Source organism: Patella vulgata, chromosome 7 (assembly GCF_932274485.2).
Source record: "Patella vulgata chromosome 7, xgPatVulg1.2, whole genome shotgun sequence".
In the NCBI taxonomy this organism is placed as follows: Eukaryota; Metazoa; Mollusca; class Gastropoda; family Patellidae; genus Patella; species Patella vulgata.
Genome location: NC_065885.2, coordinates 21455995 through 21472158, shown reverse-complemented (window position 1 = coordinate 21472158; position 16164 = coordinate 21455995). Strand labels below are relative to the sequence as shown.

General features: G+C 40.3%; 1 protein-coding gene across 5 annotated transcripts in view; it reads left to right on the top strand.

Moving 5' to 3' along the window:
- The window catches only part of LOC126827655 (serine/threonine-protein kinase TBK1), a 41374-nt gene that overhangs the window by 2941 nt on the left and 22269 nt on the right, over positions 1-16164 (top strand). Inside the window, exon 1 of one of the 5 annotated variants that reach the window (XM_050557099.2) lies at positions 10429-10576. The exons of 1 other annotated variant lie outside the window; for it this stretch is intronic. The gene's annotated coding sequence lies outside the window, so the exon portion shown is untranslated. Of the gene's footprint in view, positions 1-10428; positions 10577-12333; positions 12509-16164 lie in introns of those variants that run through there. 3 more of the 5 variants (XM_050557101.2, XM_050557097.2, XM_050557100.2) reach the window with 3 other exon arrangements.

Below are 16164 nucleotides of genomic sequence, written 5' to 3'. Positions count from 1 at the left end.
ACACAAATTATCTTTAATATTGTAAAGACGTAGATTTGAAACGTCTCATTCCTTCCACTAGGGTCCCGTGTGGCAAAGCGACGCTGCTGCTGGTCGACTTGCTCGAGAGAACAGGGGAGGTGAAACCGAGAGCCGCCGAGGGGAACGATGGCTAAAGGTGAACCAAGAGGGAAAGGCCTCCCGGTAATAAAGCGTAGGGCGGTTAGAACAGCCGTTCCTCACTTGAGCCAGCGTTCCGCTATGGAATGCCCGGTTTCAAGTCCTCTGTCCTATCGAGGAAGTCGGCCAACGACAGCGCCGCTTCTCCGTAAGGTTTCCTCGTGGGAGGGATGCGACGTGCAATGCGATAAATTTTGCGTCACTACTACTCCTGTTTCATTTTGCATGCTTCCTGTTGAAAATTGGTTATTTCTTTTAACACTCCCACCTCATCCCTCTATGTTAGAAACTCACCGAAATCGTCTTCCAAGGCAATCAACACTGGAAATAAGTTCATCTGGCAACAATAACATTAATCCTTAATATGTAAACATCGCTTACATACAATCGTATACCTGTAGTGCTGTTCACTGAGATAGTGAAAATTCAGCTAAGGCACAATCTACCATTTTATTTAATAATTGGGTGCATTTCAAATCCACGTCCTTACAATATCATACATATACCTGTCGTAATGCCTGTACATGACATAAACAATGACTTCACTACAATGGTGTGGCTAACCCAGGCTAACATTAAACAAATTGGATAATTTCCACGGTATTCTATACTAATTCCCCTTTTCACAAGTGTAGTTCCTTCTACTGACGCTAACGCCAGAAATAGTAAAGAACCTACGCGCATTAAATCATATTATCTTTATTTGAAAAACACAATTCCTGCATGTCCCTTCCCTGCTTCTGTAGGCTTCTTAATTCGTTCAAACGAGATACTAATTCGTTCAAACGAGATACTAATTCGTTCAAACGAGATATTAATTCGTTCAAACGAGATACTAATTCGTTCAAACGAGATAATTAATTCGTTCAAACAAGATACTAATTCGTTCAAACGAGATACCAATTCGTTCAAACGAGATACTAATTAATTCAAACGAGATAATTAATTCGTTCAAACGAGATACTAACTCGTTCAAACGGATTAATATTTTTTTTTGTTTGGCACTAATGGGCCTTCGTAATAGCGCAATAATTTATGTTGATCTATTGTTGAATAATTCATGTAGCCTATAGAAATCAAAGAATTTTATTTTCGCCGAAGCATCCACGTAACTATGTAATAATACAATGGACCGCACTTGTATAATATGTTCACATTAAACGTGAAAGAAAAAAAAAGAAAAACAAAAAATACACTACGAAATTGGGAGACGATGCGACACATTTTTGGCAAACAGTAAATCCTGGCAAACTTCCTGCCTACTGGTCCCGGAAGAAACCCATTCGACACAGTTCTTTTCACTTTGACAATTCATTAGAAATGGAGTTTTAACTTTTTGAAGATATTGTGAGCCATAGATGATGCCTGATTTAGGCCTACTTATACCCTCATTGAGTTATTGTGTCCTGGAAGTTTGGAAAGGCTTGTAAGTTTTATTTTAATACCAAAATAACCTTGACAATCCTTTGGACCCTATTTACCGTTTCTGTTCTCATAGGTTCTAATTGAACAACCTACATTGAAATATATTTTAAAATAAGTGCTACAATTGTATCGTTTTGTATCATATCAAGTAAATTCCGCGGGATCGCGCCATTCATAAATACTGTAGTGATTTCGTAACCTGACAGGTTTTCAACGTTCAGAGTAGGTTTGGCTCTCCCAAACTCAACCACATTGATGGGTTGCCTAAACTCGACTACCTATGTGGATCGCCCAAACTCTTGTATAATCTTGGAGTGCACGTGCTGTTGGCCTATATAAGAGGGTTGATTAGCTGAAGTGGGACGTGTTTTACTGCAGATTAGAAATGGTCGCCTGTCTGGCAGACCAGTGGATTTTATGGATATCACGGTCGCTTATTTAGCAGACCGGGTGATTTTATATATATTATTCAAAAAAAGTAGGGGATATTTGATTTTGGGGGCATAATACTAAAATATGCAAATGACTACGAAAAAAGTCACTATAGAACCTAACAGAAGAAACATTTCCAGTTACATGTGACGCCCAAACGCACCAATAGCTACCGCATGGAATGCAGGTGATGCTTGGGATCATCATGGGGGTCCAACCCAAGATTTGCACGACTCTGACTTTGAATGTTACAGTCATTGTGGCATTGAATTACAGGGTGGAAACATCAGTTTAATTGTTTTAGTGACCAGAAAACAAATTTTGATATGCGTCGGCTTACCCAAAATGAAAGGTTACGTGCCCTTGGCATGCTACAGATCGGCACAACACAGGCGGTTGTGGCGCGGACGATGAATGTTTCTCAGTCTGTCATAAGCAGGCTATGGTCCAGATACCGTGATACACAATCTGTACAGGACAGACCACGCTCAGGTCGACCAAGGGCGACAACTCAAGCCCAGGATCGATTTATCCGTACCTTGGCCTTGAGAAATCGTGTCATCACAGCAAATCAGATCAGCGCTCGTCTTCAAACAGACACTGGTGTGAGAGTGAGTGGCCAGACGATTCGGAATCGACTGCATAGGGGTCACCTTCGCGCCCGACGTCCTCGCGTGATCCCTTGTTTGAGAGATCCTCACATTCAGGCAAGACGTCGTTGGTGTAGGGATCGTCAACACTGGGATAATCGACGCTGGAGCAATGTGATGTTTTCAGATGAGTCAAGGTTCACTGTTGATTTTTTGGACAGACGTAGGAGGGTGTGGCGTCGTCGAAACGAGCGCTTCCAAGACGTTAACGTCATCAGACATGATCGATTTGGGAGTGGTTCTGTTATGGTGTGGGGGAGGCATCACTGTTGCTGGAAGAACGGCTTTACATGTTGTTGCAGGGCGTGTTACAGGCCAGTACTACCGGGACAACATCTTGGCAGTCCATGTTGTGCCGTTCGCACGACGTCATGGCCGCCGTTTCATCTTCCAGGATGACAACGCAAGATGTCACAGGGCCAGGATCGTTACAGGTTACCTCCAACAACAGAACATCACCACATTACGTTGGCCAGCACTGAGTCCCGACCTCTCCCCCATCGAGCATGTCTGGGACAACAACGTCCTGCCAATGTCCAAGAACTTGCTGCTGCGTTGCAACAGGAATGGGACAATCTGGACCAAAATGACCTTAGACATCTTATTAGGAGTATGCCACGTCGGATCAATGCTTGTTTGGCAAACAGAGGAGGATTTACCCGTTACTGACTTGGTTGTGATGCTGTGGTAACTTTGCTGTTTGACCCCGGGTATCATTTTACCCTTATAATGGTTAGTCTGTGCCTTACTTAGTCTAACGATCATTTGGAATAAATCGATGAATGTGAACTTCATTTCATTTTGTCATTTGTTTCTTCGTCAGTTTCATTAGGTGACTTTAATAACACTTAAAAATCAAATATCCCCTACTTTTTTTGAATAGTATACTAGTATTTTATAGTGTTCTGATGGAGTTGTCGAATGGTAGATCTAAATAGCCCTTATATCACCTTCCTTGATTTGGCAAATCACTTCATTGGCGCTGCGAGCTTAAAATTTTAAAAGCGGGGGGGAAGGATAGGTTATTTATGATTAGGGATTATAATTTTGGGCTCCATAAGTATTTGTGTCACGTGAGCAGGTAATGTGGTTATTTGAGGCTGTATAAGGACCTGGTTGTACCTTTTTTTTTGTATTACTTGACGTAAGCCACTCTTCAAGTAATACAATACAGGGTGTAGCTGGGAATTAATATAAGGATGGTTCTAATTTTATTATTGGGAATTTTGTATATTTTTAAGTTTTAAAGCGACACTTTCACGTCAAGTATAGAAAGATAGTGTTCGAAATAAACAGTAAAATTGGTTTAAAACCAGATTTGGGTCAACATTTTGAATGTGTACTTCCAATACCATATATTTTAGTGAGGTGTCAATGAGCATTCGTCAGTGGCATAAGAGTGGTCCTTATCCTAAGTTACTATTTGAAAATACGCATTTAAGCTTGAAATAACCTCGCACCAACTGCTCTTGCAACCTTTCGAAATTATCGCCTGTAAGATATACTATTCAAAAAAAGTAGGGGATATTTGATTTTTAAGTGTTATTAAAGTCACCTAATGAAACTGACGAAGAAACAAATGACAAAATGAAATGAAGTTCACATTCATCGATTTATTCCAAATGATCGTTAGACTAAGTAAGGCACAGACTGACCATTATAGGGGTAAAATGATACCCGGGGTCAAACAGCAAAGTTACCACAGCATCACAACCAAGTCAGTAACGGGTAAATCCTCCTCTGTTTGCCAAACAAGCATTGATCCGACGTGGCATACTCCTAATGAGACGTCTAAGGTCATTTTGGTCCAGATTGTCCCATTCCTGTTGCAACGCAGCAGCAAGTTCTTGGACATTGGCAGGACGTTGTTGACGTTGACGTAACCTCTGTCCAAGCATGTCCCAGACATGCTCGATGGGGGAGAGGTCGGGACTCAGTGCTGGCCAAGGTAATGTGGTGATGTTCTGTTGTTGGAGGTAACCTGTAACGATCCTGGCCCTGTGACATCTTGCGTTGTCATCCTGGAAGATGAAACGGCGGCCATGACGTCGTGCGAACGGCACAACATGGACTGCCAAGATGTTGTCCGGTAGTACTGGCCTGTAACACGCCCTGCAACAACATGTAAAGCCGTTCTTCCAGCAACAGTGATGCCTCCCCACACCATAACAGAACCACCCCAAATCGATCATGTCTGATGACATTAACGTCTTGGAAGCGCTCGTTTCGACGACGCCACACCCTCCTACGTCTGTCCAAAAAATCAACAGTGAACCTTGACTCATCTGAAAACATCACATTGCTCCAGCGTCGATTATCCCAGTGTTGACGATCCCTACACCAACGACGTCTTGCCTGAATGTGATGATCTCTCAAACAAGGGATCACGCGAGGACGTCGGGCGCGAAGGTGACCCCTATGCAGTCGATTCGAATCGTCTGGCCACTCACTCTCACACCAGTGTCTGTTTGAAGACGAGCGCTGATCTGATTTGCTGTGATGACACGATTTCTCAAGGCCAAGGTACGGATAAATCGATCCTGGGCTTGAGTTGTCGCCCTTGGTCGACCTGAGCGTGGTCTGTCCTGTACAGATTGTGTATCACGGTATCTGGACCATAGCCTGCTTATGACAGACTGAGAAACATTCATCGTCCGCGCCACAACCACCTGTGTTGTGCCGATCTGTAGCATGCCAAGGGCACGTAACCTTTCATTTTGGGTAAGCCGACGCATATCAAAATTTGTTTTCTGGTCACTAAAACAATTAAACTGATGTTTCCACCCTGGAATTCAATGCCACAATGACTGTAACATTCAAAGTCAGAGTCGTGCAAATCTTGGGTTGGACCCCCATGATGATCCCAAGCATCACCTGCATTCCATGCGGTAGCTATTGGTGCGTTTGGGCGTCACATGTAACTGGAAATGTTTCTTCTGTTAGGTTCTATAGTGACTTTTTTCGTAGTCATTTGCATATTTTAGTATTATGCCCCCAAAATCAAATATCCCCTACTTTTTTTGAATAGTATAGTTGCAAATGGGGTTAAAATTTCAAGATCTTTGCACTCACTGGAATAATTCTCAGATAGTTTTTCTTATCTTCGCCATTCTTGAATTTATTCCTTGGCACCGTCTTAATTCTCCTCTTTATTTTTGCACCTTGTTATCTTGAATAATTGCATATACTTATGAAGGAAAAGATGTTTTTGTAAGTGGAACTTTTGTCCGATCCATTTACATTGTGGTAATACAAGATGTTTAAACCAAAGTGTTTTGCACATTGTCGTTCAACTCCCGTCAGAACACTAGTCTTAGTTATAGGTGGCAGTCGTATGGCAAAGTCAAACTATATTTTTACCCTTTTTTGCCATCGTTCTCAGTTTTTATTTAAAAATATAACCCCCACTCGTAGGATAATCGTAGTCTAGAAAGTGCCACCAAGTTAGCCTTTTCTTATGTTCACATGGTTTCCGGTGTTTTTTATGAGAACTCTGCAGTGGGGTTTAGGTTCAATTGACCAATCATAACGGTTCACTTTGAAAGGGGACAAGATGTGGTTTTATTTCTGGTCGTTTGTTCGGTGGGCGCCTTATGCTATATTTTGTTGTCATCGAAAGTATGGCTCTGTGCGATGAGACTTTGTTTATTTACTGGTATTTCATCTTGAGACTCATTCTAAATGGGCGGAGATTGGAGGTCAGAGTTTTGCTCGTGTGGTAGTGTCGCCCGATGTGTATAAAGAATTTCAAACTAGTCGCCCAAGCTCATCGATTTGTCTGCTTGCTTGGCGTTGGCGAGCCAATCAACTATCGCGCACGTGCATGCTTCGACTATAAAACTGGGCGCGTATCATTCATCGGGGGCGTTTCAGTTAGTGACTCCCGAGGTGAGGTAACCTTATCATATACTATTCAAAAAAAGTAGGGGATATTTGATTTTGGGGGCATAATACTAAAATATGCAAATGACTACGAAAAAAGTCACTATAGAACCTAACAGAAGAAACATTTCCAGTTACATGTGACGCCCAAACGCACCAATAGCTACCGCATGGAATGCAGGTGATGCTTGGGATCATCATGGGGGTCCAACCCAAGATTTGCACGACTCTGACTTTGAATGTTACAGTCATTGTGGCATTGAATTCCAGGGTGGAAACATCAGTTTAATTGTTTTAGTGACCAGAAAACAAATTTTGATATGCGTCGGCTTACCCAAAATGAAAGGTTACGTGCCCTTGGCATGCTACAGATCGGCACAACACAGGCGGTTGTGGCGCGGACGATGAATGTTTCTCAGTCTGTCATAAGCAGGCTATGGTCCAGATACCGTGATACACAATCTGTACAGGACAGACCACGCTATGGTCGACCAAGGGCGACAACTCAAGCCCAGGATCGATTTATCCGTACCTTGGCCTTGAGAAATCGTGTCATCACAGCAAATCAGATCAGCGCTCGTCTTCAAACAGACACTGGTGTGAGAGTGAGTGGCCAGACGATTCGGAATCGACTGCATAGGGGTCACCTTCGCGCCCGACGTCCTCGCGTGATCCCTTGTTTGAGAGATCATCACATTCAGGCAAGACGTCGTTGGTGTAGGGATCGTCAACACTGGGATAATCGACGCTGGAGCAATGTGATGTTTTCAGATGAGTCAAGGTTCACTGTTGATTTTTTGGACAGACGTAGGAGGGTGTGGCGTCGTCGAAACGAGCGCTTCCAAGACGTTAACGTCATCAGACATGATCGATTTGGGGGTGGTTCTGTTATGGTGTGGGGAGGCATCACTGTTGCTGGAAGAACGGCTTTACATGTTGTTGCAGGGCGTGTTACAGGCCAGTACTACCGGGACAGCATCTTGGCAGTCCATGTTGTGCCGTTCGCACGACGTCATGGCCGCCGTTTCATCTTCCAGGATGACAACGCAAGATGTCACAGGGCCAGGATCGTTACAGGTTACCTCCAACAACAGAACATCACCACATTACCTTGGCCAGCACTGAGTCCCGACCTCTCCCCCATCGAGCATGTCTGGGACATGCTTGGACAGAGGTTACGTCAACGTCAACAACGTCCTGCCAATGTCCAAGAACTTGCTCCTGCGTTGCAACAGGAATGGGACAATCTGGACCAAAATGACCTTAGACGTCTCATTAGGAGTATGCCACGTCGGATCAATGCTTGTTTGGCAAACAGAGGAGGATTTACCCGTTACTGACTTGGTTGTGATGCTGTGGTAACTTTGCTGTTTGACCCCGGGTATCATTTTACCCTTATAATGGTCAGTCTGTGCCTTACTTAGTCTAACGATCATTTGGAATAAATCGATGAATGTGAACTTCATTTCATTTTGTCATTTGTTTCTTCGTCAGTTTCATTAGGTGACTTTAATAACACTTAAAAATCAAATATCCCCTACTTTTTTTGAATAGTATATTTTATAATTGAAAATAATAGCCCCGTCCTGGGGTGACGCTGTTTCATTAAATAGGGACGAATCTTTATGCCGAGTCAAACGGTTAGTTGTCAGTCAAATGATATCCAATTGTTAGATGGTTCCAGTCAAATGGCATTCAGTCCGATAATATTGTCGTCAGACGGTACTTTAGATTGTATGCAAAGGATGGTATCTACTTGTTAGGCGGTGTTCTATTAGACCGAACATTTCTTGTTTCGAACCTGTCTTGTCTAGGTCTAAAATAGGGAATAAGATTATGGGCGTAGTTTTGCCAAGTGAGGAGATGTTGGTTATTTGATAAAACATTTTAAAAGATATGTAAAGGTTGATAGCGTCTGGTGTCCGAATCATCAATGGGTTTATTGATGTCACCGTCGTTGGCTGTGAAGGAAGAATTGTTAGTGTTAGCAATGTCAGAGTTGTTGGCTGTGTCGAAAGAGACTCGATGTAGTAGAAAGAATTAGCGCCTGGTGTCCAAATCATCGGTGGTTGTGGGTTTAACGATCTCATCGTCGTTGACTGTACACGAAGAATCATCATCGGTGGGTTTGTCGATGTCACCGTCGTTGGCTGTGAAGGAAGAATCATTGGTGGTAGCAGAAGTTAACAACAACTGTAAGAGTTGTTAATAGTTGTTGGCAGTGGTTGAAAGATTATCGTGAGTGTTTAATCGGGGAAGAGTACCAAGTATAGTCTGCAACGCTTTCCTGGGGAATTCCATTTTATATATGGCGGAGAAATGAAGGGGACCTAGCAAGACAGAGATAATTAAACGTTGAATCTCGAACAAGAATAGTTTATGCGGTCTATTATAGAATATGAATAGTTCATTTTGAATTGAATGCAGATAGTTTTTATTGTTGATTATTAGAAGATGTGTGTGTGATCACTGAGATTTACTAAGTTTAGCAGTGGTTACAAAGCTAATTGGTGGTTCCTGGGGTCGAATATGGAGATTTCAAGGGGTATCAGCTCTCTAGGTGGACCACCCCGGCAGAATTACGGTGAAATCATTGATATTATTCCTGCTCAGTAGAGTTATAGTGAGGGTGGGGTCTTCTAAGAATTATTCATGTTTCTGATTGGTTGGATTGTCCTGTTTATAATGTGTGTATTTTAGTAAGGGCGGAACTTTGATTCAGCCCACTGTACAAAGGGGGGCTTAATAAAACTGGGAGGTGTGTAGTGATTTCGTAACTTGACAGGTTTTCAACGTTCAGAGTAGGTTTGGCTCTCCCAAACTCAACCACATTGATGGGTTGCCTAAACTCGACTACCTATATGGATCGCCCAAACTCTTGTATAATCTTGGAGTGCACGTGCTGTTGGCCTATATAAGAGGGTTGATTAGCTGAAGTGGGGTGTGTTTTACTGCAGATTAGAAATGGTCGCCTGTCTGGCAGACCAGTGGATTTTATGGATATCACGGTCGCTTATTTAGCAGACCGGGTGATTTTATGTACTAGTATTTTATAGTGTTCTGATGGAGTTGTCGAATGGTAGATCTAAATAGCCCTTATATCACCTTCCTTGATTTGGCAAATCACTTCAATACGATATGCCATAATATTCCCCACCTTACCGTTGTCACGATTTGGCCTTTCAGTTACATGTATATCATAGATCCATATGTCTATATATGCGATCGAATATAATAGAAATAATATTCATATTAACACAGATACATGTAAAAATATTGAAACTTTGCATGAAATAAACCTGCAAGTATAGTAAATCCATAAAGCTGAAGAGATTTAACATTACATATGTACTATCAATGGAGAGAAATTACGAGCGTATATCGATCTGTGTCTTAATTTGATAATATGCGCAGTTAAGTATTGAGTATACATGTAGTTCACTCGGCAAATCTCGACAGATTCCGTTACGTACCCTACATCTAATCTCGGCTGTATGACAGTAAGTGATACGTACCTACGCCCATACTTTTGCGATGCGGCTGCCGGTTTACTTTAAACAGGAAAACGTGTCGCTTTTACAAAAAAAGTCCCAAATTGCGTTTTTGTAGGATGTATATACCTAAATGAGCAGAGATATTGTCTCAAGGCTGCTGGTTTGATAAAATTCCCTGGTAATTCCCCAAACCCAATGCCAAACGTGGCGTTTGTTGATATAATACACTCTCCACAGAAATCTCCATGGGGGGCAACCATTTTTCATTCGGACCCTTTAAATAGTTCAAATATGGCGGAAATGGTCATACAGCCGAGATTAGATGCGTAGAATCTATCGAGGTTTGCCGAATGCATGTAGTTGAGTCAGAACATAATTTATTTTTAGAACAGGGTATTGCGTTATATTTGTGTTGTAATCTAACCCCAGTTTAATCCAATCCACGCTCACCCACACCATTAGGATATATATATATATAACGCGTGGACGAAATTGCGTATGTTCTCAGTCAGTGCTGTACAGCGAAATAAGAAGGTACAATATCTTAATATCGCTTCGAATATTCCAGAATATATATAATATATATAAATGGTGTTTTATCAGTGATATTTCAAACAAATGAATTATTGTTGCCTAAAACTAATTCCTTAACGTTCGATTTATCAGATTTGACTATACCTGTGTGCGTGTGCGTGTGTGTGTGTGTGTGTGGGGGGGGGGGGGGTGACTATTGTAAGAATTCACAACGGGTAAATGTGGTGATCGTAATTTGTATACATTATATTATTTTTCAGTTATTTATAATTAAAATAAATAATAACAAGAAGATATACCGGTATCTGTTCATCAGTAGTTCTTAACTAATTATTATTGTTATGTGCTGTTATTATTATTGTTATTTAAACTTAAAGATACATTATGGGAGATAAGATAACGAGATGGCAGTTCTCGCTATAATAGTTAAAAACTAGATAGTGCAGGTAATTTGCTGAAAATTTCAGTCAAATTGATCCACTATGAGCCGAGAAAGAAGCGGGTGAAATTTTGGCATAGTCTCGGTCATCATTACTAAAATCATTAATATAAACAGCTTAGTCTCGATTATCCACTTTTTTTGATTTAATTATCAACGGCATAGGAATCTAATCCAGCCAACATCGAAGGCTAGCCTTGACATCGAGAGTTTATTATGGTCTGAATAAGTTAATTAATGTCTAATTGATAATTTAGATAACATTTCAGGCCTAAAGAAAGACTTGTAATAAGCAGATTTTGCTCTTGCATAATGCATGTTTAATATTTGTTTGAAAACAGTATTTAAAAATTTCCCTTTGTCAGTCGCTTTAATTTTGTAGAAATGCAAACTCAAATTACAGAACAAAACATGTGGTGGTTAAGTTTACTTTCCAAAAGTTGCCAGGACTAAACGGAGAGAGAGAAATGGGGTTTAACGTCCACTCGACTAAACGTTTGTCATTTCGGGACTATGGTTCAATTTTATTTCAACAACTCACACCTTATCACGTACAAGCGGAGAGTCGAAACCTCGCCATTTGAGTCGTAGTGATAGATCTTGACATATAACGCGCACGTGTTAAACTATTCGCCCCCTCCCCCCTCCTCCGAGGTAAACGGACGGAAAGCGTTGGGGACCCATGGCCTTTGATCCTTTTCGATTACACATCCGTAAGATGATATATAGATTTAACAGTGGCCCATATAGAACATGCGTTTATTTTTTAATCTATATTATTTTTTTCTCCCCTATTCTCACTGCGGCGAGAATAACTACCACCGCGGTTGAATTTACCGCTGTTATAGATCGATCCCAGAGATAACTTTACCCTTCGTTTATCTCTGGAAAAATCGCCTGTCATTAAACAGCGTAAAATAAGTTCCTTAGCTCCGCCCAGAGTCGCATGATTTGTTAGAATGAAATGGTTCCGATTTCAAAATGGCCGGCGAGTTTTATCAGAGATAATTAAACGAAATGGTAAACTGTGGTGAGAATAATTACCACTGCGGTGTTAATTATTTCAATTGCGTCTGTAATTATTCTCACCGCGGTGGTAATTATTTTTACCGTGGTTAGAATTTGGTATAAAAAATAATATAGATTAAGAACAATCGTAATATATAATCTTAATAATAGTTAATACGGCTTTGGGAAGAGTCTCTATCATCCAAAGAATATTCTACGTTGAAGACTAGCAGGTTCTGGGTGACCGAGACTACTTTGGGTAAAACCATCTCACTATAAATATGAGAGTATCGTCACAGCGCGTGCGCCAACGTGCGGTAAACACAATTTATCAAAAATTTTTAAACAAAGCAGTGAGCCGATACTTTTAAGCGTCCGCTCCCTAAACCGTGCTTATTTTTAAAATGGAATTCACAATAATGTGAGCTAGATCTAGATATCTTTAGGCAAGGTGAAATCTAAATGACCCTCTTTTAACTTTTATGGTAAAGTATTTTCGAAAATTCAGTATATTGTATCCATCCGCGTGTTCTTAGCCTGCTCATTTACATTAGGGATTACACACTCGCTCGACGTTCAGACAAGGGCGGATCCAGGAATTTTTGCAGGGGGGGGGGGTCATGTTCCTGAGACAATGTATCTTCTCCCCCCCCCCCTTCCCGCATGGTCTCTATCGTCATTTTGGCGTGTATAGGCCTACATCACATTGAGCTTTTTAAACAGAGAAATTCAACACGTCGTTTGACGTCAATTTTTATTATGTTATGAATTAATACAATGACATTGTGATTCAATTTCATGGAGGCAAAGCATTAATTGTGATATCACATAATGAATGTCTATATCATTACCTCGTGCTTTGAGTGCCCATCCTGTCCCAAATCTGACGATAAAGGAAATAGCACCCGCCCCTGGTTCAAAGCTAACTCAGTAACTGCTACCGATAGAGATAGAGAAACCTTGGAGATCATGTTTGATCCGACTCCCTTTTCTATTTTCATCACTTTTACACAGAAAAACTAGCGGTTAGCCGTCCGTACTGTGTCCACATGGAACTTCATACTTTCTATTAGTTTCAGGGTCAGGTATTTAAGATTAAAACCTATAACACAAAAATGGGAAACAATAGGCCTAACATTATTTAAATTTTCCACCTGATCAAAGGTTGTGCACTCAATGACCTGCATCTGTTTCTGGTAAAAGACGAATTCCATTTTATATTCCTCCAATGTCCCAGATACGAAAACCTGAGCTTGCAATATATCTTCCCTACTTTAAAGGAGCTAATATTTTGGAAATTAACACGAATGGGTCACAACGCATATAATAGTGTAATACATGTATGAATGTATATAAACTTATAATTACATTCAATTGTTTCTGTTTTTACTCTAATTTCAAATCAGTTATACGCCAGAAGTCTCAATCAAATGGCAATCTCAAGCGTCTAATTATTCCAGTCTACATCAATAGTATTTATTGCAGTCCTAATAAAAATGCGGCGTCACCATTTGAATGACTCGTGGAATATGTCTTGCCTAATTTTTCGAGTCCTTGTTACAAATCGTGCTGAAACACATATGATTTGTGTACAAATGGTAAAAAGTTAAATTTTGTCTTAAAGATACATTCACGCACACAAATTTTGTGATTTGATGATATATTTGGACTAAAAACATATTCAAAGTAACCAATCTATCAAAAATTTGCTTCAATTCCCTCTCAAAACTTTGTATTTGCCAGGGATACCTATAGCTATAAGTAAGCTGTTAGATGCAATGTCTGTCAACTTATAAGCTTCATTGTGGGAGGGTCCATTTTTCAGAATATATTTATCATTACTTACTGTACATTTACCATACATATTGAGGCCTAAGTAAATTCTTAATTATTTCTGTCAACTTCTTTTTCCACCGGTTATTTGCAGATTCTTTTGTACATTGACACCCCTCAATGTTCCCAAAACCACCTAACCAATTGATCAAGAAATAACAACCGCTCCTTCACTTTAAGCTGGCACACAATATGAAATGAAATGAAATGGGGTTTAACGTCCTACTGTTCTGCTCCTATACTGGGCTAATGAAGACGGGCATACGCCATACAGTGTGCTATGAGGGAAATTTTGCCCGGGCAGCGGCACTATCGCCTACTCTTATATCGAATTCCAACTGCCAAGGGATCTTTTACGTGCATTCCAATGTTTACATGGGACCTTGGTTTTTCGTCTCATCCGAAGGACTAGACAGCTGTCCTTGTCAGGCCCTCCGTCCTTCATCACTGATAAGGGGAAACCACGTCGGAAAATCTGGATGAACTTTCTCAGCCAATGCAGGGATCGAACACCTGACCTCCAGGCTAGCGAGCCGGCGCCTTACCCACCTAGCCACCGTGGCTCCTGGCACACAATAAGCTGGCAGATAACAGTTGGGTTGCCAGTTAGTGATACCCTGACAATTTTGCCCAGTGCTTGCCCCATGGGCGTTTTTCAGGTAATCCGGTATTTTTCTAGTAAGATTGGGTGTCTATACTTTCCATATACACATGTATACCAAATTTGATATACTTTTATTGGAAATAACCACCCGAAAAATACTTTTTTGGGAAAGTATCTTTAAATATTGGATATCAGAAGCCCATCTTTTCCTTCTAAGATCACAACATCAATGTTAATTTAAATTGATAAATAATTCATGTTTTCAATGTTGAAAACTTTGAATGATACTTAGTTAAAGACTTAGGGTCTTAGCTACTTCAATATCATTTATAGGCCTATCAACTAATTTTTATTAAACTTCTTTCAATCCGCCAGATTTCCTTGCTAAAGCGGTAGCAATGTAGGTATATATATACCATGCTTTTAAAGAAAGGTACACCTGTCAGGTGTAATTGACTTTATGTCTAGTTTTTTTTCCTGCTGCATGACATGAAGGCCTACATGTCATATTTGATAAGTTATGTGTAAATCTACCATCATCTACATGTACAATGTTATATCTCATCATATTTTTCTTTTATCATCTAACGTTTTCCAGGTATTCCTTTTCAAATAATTGATTTTTGTATGCATGTATATATGTTTTGTATGGTTTCCTTAAACAATAATTATGCAAGAGCTAAATCTGTCTATTGCAGGTCTTTCTTTAGGCCTGAAATGTTATCTAAATTATTAATTAGACATTAATTAACTTATCCAGACCAAGTTATCAACTCTAGATGGCATCGCTAGCCTGCGATCTTAAGTGGATTGTGAGCCAATTTACTGCATAACTTCCCTTCTCGATTAAACGATTAAATAGATAATTGAGACTATGCTGTTTATCGTACTGACTTTAGTAATGATGACCGAGGCTGGCAGAAATTTCATTCGCTTAGTTTTCGGTTCATAGATCAATTTGAATGAAATTTTTAGCAAATTGCCTTTACGTTATCTAGTTTTTATTAACTATTATAGTGAGAACTGCCAACTCGTTATCGAATCTCCCATAATGTATCTTTAATAGACGTAATATGCAAATAAAAAAATTGAAGTTGTTGAGTTGAAAACTCAGAGCTAACAGTTGAAATCATATTATGTAGAAGAGGTTACCAAACTATTTAAATCAGTTTCAACAATGTTAAGAGTGAGACAATGCAGCTAGATCTTGGCCTTTTATAAAAAGCAAAAATGTTTGATTGTTAATAAACTTACATTGAGGCACTCAGCCTTTAGCATATGTCTGCACTGTAATAGTGTCAACTTAATTTCCCTGTCTACTCTGATACAATTGTCTTGGTAATATTCAAGCTAAAACTATTTTAGTACATAAATACAACTGGTACATGAATGAAATGAAATGAAATGGAGTTTAACGTCCTACTGTTTTGCTCCGAACTGGGCTAATGAAGACGGGCATACGCCATACAGTGTGCTATGAGGGAAATTTTGCCTGGACAGTGGCACTACGGCCTACTCTTATATCGAATTCCAACTGTCAAGGGATCTTTTACGTGCACGCCAATGTGTACACGGGACCTCGGTTTTTCGTCTCATCCGAATGACTAGACTGCTGTCCTTGTCAGGCCCTCCATCCTGCATCACTGACAAGTGGAAACCACGCCGGAAAATCTGGATGAACTTTCTCGGCCAATGCAGGGATCG